Here is an 8266-nt window from a genome sequence, read left to right as displayed (position 1 = left end):
GCGGGACCCGAGACAGGGTAATATCCTCCTTCCCCCGAGCATCAGCAACCCCCTCCTGTTTCCCCCTGCGCTGAGATAGTGCGACAAAAGGGGGCCCCTTTCCCACCCCCTACCAGACACTGTCCGCGAGGCCCGCGGAGTTGAGGCACCACCGCCGCTCTGCGTCTCATCATCAGACGGTAGGCCCTACACGGTCTCGGCCCCAGGCCCGCCTACCCCCCTCATCCTGGAGGGTGGTTCTCTTTTTCTTTTGCTTTGGGAATATGTGTTGTCGGCGCCGTCTGTGAAGTAAAATTGTATAAGTGTTGCCGTGTGCCCGGTTGTCGGTTAAGGCCCGGTCACACCTTGACGTTTTAGCTAACGTATGCCGATTTTTGAATTTTTTTTCTAAAACGCTGGCACACGTTGAATACGTTATGGGTAAGTTTTGATAACATTGAGAGCACGCTGGCATATGTCGTAGTACATTGCCATACGTCGTTGTACGTTGGCTTTAAACGTTGTACTTTTCGGTTGTCCTCAAATTTTTTCATGCTTGAAATTTCACGACGTATGCCGGCGTATGACTCACACGTTCCGCTACGCTGGCCACAAGTTGTAGGCACGGTCTGCGATCGTTGACAGACGTCAACACATGCTACTTGTAAGTTAATCATAAGTTGAGACACGCCGAGGTAGTGTTTAGAGTACCCGAAACTTATTTCCTACCTATGATTAACGTGTTGTTGGCACGTTACGCGATCGTTGCCACACATCGACAGACGTTACTTTTAAGTTACTCATAGGCTGAAAGACGTCGGTATAATGGATCGTCCTTGCGTCAGCGTCCACGGCCACGGCCAGGACACTTATTTGCAGCATTCTTCAAACTTTTCTTCGGCATGACGAGGATGTTCACACTTCGATGTCTAGCTTGGCTATGATTCCAATTGTCCATCGGCAGCGTCTATTTAAAATAGTCGAGTTTGAGCGTTTTAACACGTTCAGAAGAAACGCTTCAAATTTCCAAACCCCAGCGTCAACATAAAAAAAAATAAAAAAAAAACAAAGGCGAGTGACAGCAATTTAAATCGTTCATTGTAAACAATGAAACTAGCTGAGTGGTACCGTTTAAAAGTCGTTGAGTGAAAAAAAATCCAATTGTTGAGCGCAAGCGTCTACTTTCAATAGTGGAGATGCAGCCATTTAAATCGTTGAGTGGCAGCCTATGAACCTACCCGGGGACACGCGGACGCAAGGACGATCCATCATAAACCACACCCTCCCCCTCACACCCACCTACTACTGCCAACATGAACAAACTACTACTAATACTAATACTAATAGTAATACTGATACTGATACTGTTACTGCTGACATGGACATCGACTCAAAAACACTGTTGGGTTCCCCTTTAATGAACACCATTTTTATATACCAATTCCCAAAACCGCTGGGAACGCGTCTTTATATGGCAGTTGTAACCTAGAAACACGTTCATTTATTTTTTTTGTCGACCGGAAGACGTCATTGGAATACGTCTACATACGTCGATGTGTATTGGGGCTATGTAAAGAATTGGTTCAAAGCACGTCAAACATAAGTTAGAAATAAGTTTCGCGTAAAAAAGACATTACCGCGACGTGTTTCGACTTATGAGTAGCTTATAAGTAGCCTTTGTGGACGTGTGTAAGCGTCCACATATCGTGTGTAAAACTTATCCTCATCGCATGCGAACGTGTGTCATACGCCGAGTACGTCATAAAATTTTGAACATGTTCAAAATTTCTTGACGTACTCTACTTACTACGACGTATGATAGCGTATTTAGCGTTCTACTTGCGCATACCAAACTTACCCATACCGTATTCGACGTGCCCCAACGTTTTAGACACACTTTTTGTGACGTCGGCATACGCTGGCAAGATCGCCAAGGTGTGACCGCGATTTTGACCCTTCCATTTCTACGGCAGTTATGATTTGAATCGTTTTGCGTCAGCCTTTTAATAGGCTACGTCACGACATCGTCGGCGATGCGTGCAACGCGCTATGCCTGAGTTAGACTATCGTTGGGCATCGGTTGTGTAGGCCGACAACAGGTTCAGCATTCGTTGGTATAAGTTATCTATAACACAACGAAACGTTCTGTGTAGTTCCCAATGCGTTAGACACAAGACCAAGTCGCTATGAATACGTCCGAATCTTTAAAAAAAACTTCAAAAGTTCAACGTAAGCCAGCGTTTTACATAAATTTTAACACGTTGCCATCGCTGGCTAAAACGTCAAGGTGTGACCGGGCCTTTAGATCTGCATTGTTGCATTTGCTTTTTGTGTAATATTGCATTGTCTTCTTCTTTTACATGTGCTTTTGGTGGAATTGTATATGTGTGCTTTCCGTTCATCGCGAAATAAATGTGCTTATTGTTGAACTGTTTTCCCGCTTCGCTTCGTCTTTTCTTTCATTGAATCTCCATCTTGCTTCACGTAAAGGGTTGGTCGTGGGCTAAAACGCCCGATAATTAATCGAACCGTCGAGGCCGACGAATAACACCGCTCGGTTATTCCGATAGTACGGAACGGGTCGCTTAAAGTGGCCCGTGTCCGAAGTCGACCTGCGGCGAGGTGCGATCGCCCGGTCTACCCTCCGTGTGGGTACTTAGGTAGGTCGAATTTGGCGAGCAACCCTATCCCACGCGGGGGCCGATTGGCACGATCGTGGTGAGACCGAAAGGTCCACCCGTGACTGGTTCCCGGCGTTAGTCCGAGAGGGTCACGACTGGATTGTCCGTCCGGTGTGCGACGTGCCGCGATTCGAGTTACGTGGCCGTCCGCACGCCGGCGGGCGCGATCCGCAACAATATATATATATATATATATATATATATATATATATATATATATATATATATATATATATATATATATATATATATATTGTTGTGGTTCTCGGAACCACTTGCATACAACAGAGAGTTGTCCTGAGTTAGTTATGCCATTAATATACGTGCGGATAGACCCCTTCCTTTTGTGTAGTGGGAGGACAAGGGAGTGCATTGCGATGGGCTATAGTTAGGTTATTAAATCATTTTTCCATTATATTTTATTCCCACCTTTTCTTTCCCACGGTGCCTTCTGCCTCGCTTGCTCCCCTCGTCTCGCTTACCATAGCGTGATGACCAACGGCACCCTCCTCAACGATCACTCCTGAGCCAAAATCCCGAGGTGCACTTTGGGCTGGACAAGCACTTTTCTAGCTTCCACCGTCTACTCCAAACCAGACGTGGGCGGTAAGTCATGTTCGCTTTGCACCCAGGTGGGCAGAGTGTACCGGTGTCTGGCCAAAGCCCGGCCCAGGAAGGCGGACCACGTGAGGGGTCAGAGCCAGTTGGAATGCCCGGCTCAGACGATGACGTCTGATTCGGCATGGCCCCTCCCCGAACCGTGGGCTCTATAAAGCATGGAGAAATTCTCCGTGTAAAGAGGAATTGAAGGAGGAGTGAAGTGTGTTGAGAATTGTAGAAGAAGTTAGTGTTCCTGCATCTTGTCTCCGCCCACACAATCTCAACGAATCCCCTCCTGCCTGGTAACACCTACTGCTCCACCCTCGCCCTCTGGACTCCTCCCTTCTCCACTCGAGCTCCCCCTGGTCAGAACATGATCTCCACACGTGCAGCTGTGGCCAGAACAACACGCCTATTGTCGGGTGCTGCACCACGGAGCATCCCTCCCCCGAAACGTCCAGGTACCGCAAGCTCGAACCTCAACCCCCTCCCTCGCTGGCTGCAAAAGTTATTTTCTTCATTGGGGTTTCTTTTTCTGTGTGTGTGTCTGAATGTGCTGGCACCTGTCTGTTAAGTAAGCCTGTAGAAGATCTTTTATTGGTGTTACTGTGAATAATCTCGCATCAAGTCTGCATTGTGTCTGCCTTGGTAAGTTGCTTGTATAATTGTCGCACCCCCCACACCCCTCTCCTCTTTCCCTGCATTACATACCCAATAAACCTTTGTTGTGCCACATGCTTTTCCTCACTTGCTGTAAATAAATAGCTGTTGTAGAAATGTTCCCAGCTCGCCTGTATCTTTTCCCTCATTGGTCTAGCATGATTCGAATCCAGGTTTAGCCGGGTCTTTATTACCAACGGTCCGTACCTTCTAGCCGGTACGTCCTTAGCAGTGTCGCTCGGCTGCATCCGATCCGGTAAGGTGATCCGATCCGGTAGAGTAATCCGGTTTGGACAAGGCGTACCAAGGACATGGTTCCCCGGTGGTTAAACCACGTGGTTAATGAGGTAACCTGATTCCATAGGCGGGAGGACCCTTGGTCACGCGGTTGAGTTATTAACATCCACAGTCGGTTAAGCGACCCACCACGCCACAGAATTATCCGTGAGCAACGGCCTACAATTTCGGGGAATCTGGTGGGAATCGACGTAGCTTCCCCCACCTAGTGGTCTTCTCACCCGACCCCGCCGGCCTGCAACTATATAAATATATATATATATATATATATATATATATATATATATATATATATATATATATATATATATATATATATAAATATAAATATATATATATATATATATATATATATATATATATATATATATATATATATATATATATATATATATATATATATATATATATATATATATATATATATATATATATATATATATATATATATATATAAATATATATATATATATATATATATATATATATATATATATATATATATATATATATATATATATATATATATATATATATATATATATATATATATATATATATATATATATATATACACACACACACACACACACACACACACACACACACACACTAATAAAAGCGTGTGCGTGCGTCAGTGTGTCTCCTTCATAACTCTACAACCATAAAACCTGGCAGCCTGAAACTTTGCATGCATACAAAGAAACTCCAAGGAAGTGCATGACTGAAAATTGGGTGTTTTGGTTAATTAAAACATCCCTTTTGAAGGTAATTAACGGCCTTATTTAATTATGTCCTTCATCAGGCGATCATCAGCCACCTCACACTTTGGGGTGTTGAGGCATTTCCTGGATAACTTCGCTGGGATCTGAAGCCACCATGTTTTTTGGCCTGCTCAATCATGCCTTGACTTGGAACCGGCCACAATGATTTCTTCACGATGAAGTTTTTTTTTTTTTCACTTTCCTCACTCATCTATCGATAATTCCAGCAATCTCTGTGTGTGTCTGTCTGTCTGTCTGTATGTGTGTCTGTCTGCGACCCACAACCAATGACAGGACACGGTGCTATGACATCACGAATGACGTCAGAATTAATGTTTATTTCTTTTCTTTATTTTTTATTTTGGACGATTGACGTCACAATTCTTCTTCGTTTGGTATGACGTCTCAATCGACGCTGGTGACCTGAGTATGTGCCTTTTCAAGGTTTGATATTAATTGGACGAGCGGTTCCCAAGTTACGACCATTTATCTGTCAACCGATGACAAGACACGGTGCTGTGACGTCACGAATGACGTCACAATTAATATTTATTTATTTAATTTGGGGGGTTTTTTTGCACGATTGACGTCACAATTCTTCTTCGTTTGGTATGTCACAATCGACGCTGGGGACCTGAGTATGTGCCTTTTCAAGGTTTGATATCGTTCTTCATCCGTTTCAGCTGTTTCCCAAGTGTTTCCCAAGGTTTGAAAGCTGTTTTTTCCCAAGGTTGGAATTAATTGTTGTGCTTGGTCGACATTTGTGAATACATTTGGAGAGAGGGGGGCGAGAGGGGGGTGAGACTGGGGGAGGCGAGAGAGAGGAGGGGCAAGACTGGGGGGCAAGAGAGGGGGAGGAGAGAGAGGGGGCAAGAGAGGGGGAGGAGAGAGGGGGGGCGAGAGAGAGGGGCGTCACAATTCTTCTTCTTCTTCGTTTGATATGACATCACAATTGACGCTGGGGACCTGAGTATGTTTCCCAGGTGTTTCTCAAGTTATGGCCATTTATGATACGGTTGGTCCGATCGAATTGAAACAATGCCCCAATCCAGTCGTCGTTTACGAGAGCGAAGGAACGAAGCTGCACATACTGGCACGCACCTCCGGGCATGAATCTATGGGCCCGCTCACAATTTTTGGGATGGTTTTGGGATTGGGATGGTTGTGGAATTGGAATGGTTGTGGGATTAGGATGGTTGTGGGATAGGGATGGTTTTGGGATGGTTGTTGTCTTGGGATGGTTTTGGGATGGTTGTGGGATTGGAATGGTTTTGGTTTTGGGATGGTTTTTGGATGGGGATGGTTTTGGGATTGGGGTGGCTTGGGGATGGTTGTGGGATTGGGATGGTTTTGGGATGGTTGTGGGATTGGGATGGTTGTGGGATTGGGATGGTATTGGGATGGTTGTGGGATTGGGATGGTTGTGGGTTGTGATGATGCTTGTGGTATGATGGGATGGATGGTTGTGGGATGATGGGATGGATGGTTGTGGGTGGATGCGATGATGGTTGTGCAATGATGGGTTGTGGGTTGTGGGATGATGCGTTGTGGGATGATGGGTTGTCGGATGATGGGATGATGGTGTGGGATGATGGGTTGTGGGTTGTGTTTTGATGGGTTGTGGGATGGTGGGTTGCAGGATGATGCGTTGTCGGTTGTGGGATGATGGTTGTGGGATGATGGGATGATGGTTGTGGGATGATGGGTTGTGGGATGATGGATGATGGGTTGGTAGGATGATGGGATGATGGTTGTGGGATGATGGGTTGGTGGGATGATGGGTTGTGGGATGATGGGTTGTGGGATGATAGGATGGTGAGATGTGGGCTGTGGGATGATGGGTTGTGGGATGATGGTTGTGGGATGGTTGTGGGATGGTGGGATGATGGGATGATGGGTTGGTGGGTTGTGGGATGATGGGTTGTGGGATGATGAGTTGTGGCTTGTGGGTTGTGGGATGATGGGTTGGGGGATGATGTCTCCATTGTTCGTTCCCTAACTATTAAATTGATCCGCAGCGCATCGAATCGATTTCTGAACATTCAAACAATGGAAGGTGAGCTATCTCGGGAACAAGCACTTATCGACATTGCTGACTGAAGGAAACTGTATGTTGTGTGCAATCGAATTCCCAAATTCGTAACACTACCCCCTCCCCTTTTTACAGACTTGTCCCAAGTCGTCAAATTTTCGTGTGACCAGCATGTGTAAGTTTCGCCCTAATACGTTCTACCTTCGGATCCCTGAGTGCGACATTTCTTTATACGTGTCCCAAAAATAAATAACCTAATGCGCTGCGTAACTAACTAAACAAACTCTCAGACTCATTCAGACAACTTAACTAAAATTGCCGACGCTAAAACAAACATGCAGGTGAGGTTCCACGTATTTACAATTTTCACTCAACTTATCCATTACTTAACCATGGTCCAGGACCTGTGATCTGTGAAAGGAGAGAAGGTAAAAGTCATTTCAAAGTTCATTGATGTAGGGGAATGGATGGAGATGGTCGCAAAACACAAATGAGCATGATGGATGCACGGGCTGCCTGCAGGGCAGTCCTTGCAAAACTGGATGTTCCTGGCGCACATGGTGATGGATGGACACAGGGGCAAACGCAAACAAGGGCTAGCAGGCATGGGGTCATGGCAGAGGCAGGCAACTAGGCATGGCAAGGTAAGTCCATGCAGAACAGGCGGCTACATCACAACAGGCCGGCAATGAAGCTGGCCGGCCTCTGGTGTGGTTCCATCAGGTCTGGAGGGAGTGCGGTGGTGCCGGCCGCTCTGAAGGCGGGCTCGGACCTAGCCTACTGTCTCCCCCCACTCTATCGCCTTTGCCTGTCTCTGTCCATACCCACTCCCTTAATTTGCCACAAAACACAACAAAATTTTGCCCCTCTTTATTTTTATTATTTTTATTTCCCTTTTATAATTGTCTCCTGAACTCCCTTTATAGTCATTGTCCGACTAGCCTATCATGTCCACCGAGCCTACTCCCAACCCCTACGTTCCCTCTCTGGAGGGGAATAGGGAGAGACTAGCATCCTGTCTCGAGGCCCAACAAAGCCTCAGAATGGCCTCCTCAGAGTTCAGCGATCTACCAAGGTGGGTCCAGCGGCCTACAACGAGCGAAGGGATGGATGGTGCGAAGGGGTACATCTCCTAACTACCCTAACATTCATTAACCTGAAACGACCCCGGGGCTTTCCAAAAACGCCTCACACTTTGAAACTATCGGTTCTAAAAACCATGATTCCCGTCGCCTGTGTTGGTGTCCATTATA

This window comes from Eptatretus burgeri, chromosome 7, assembly GCF_056783735.1.
Source record: "Eptatretus burgeri isolate ZD-2024b chromosome 7, Ebu_testis_v1, whole genome shotgun sequence".
In the NCBI taxonomy this organism is placed as follows: domain Eukaryota; kingdom Metazoa; phylum Chordata; class Myxini; order Myxiniformes; family Myxinidae; genus Eptatretus; species Eptatretus burgeri.
The sequence above is the reverse complement of the archived record's forward strand: the minus strand, read 5'-3'. Positions refer to the sequence as shown.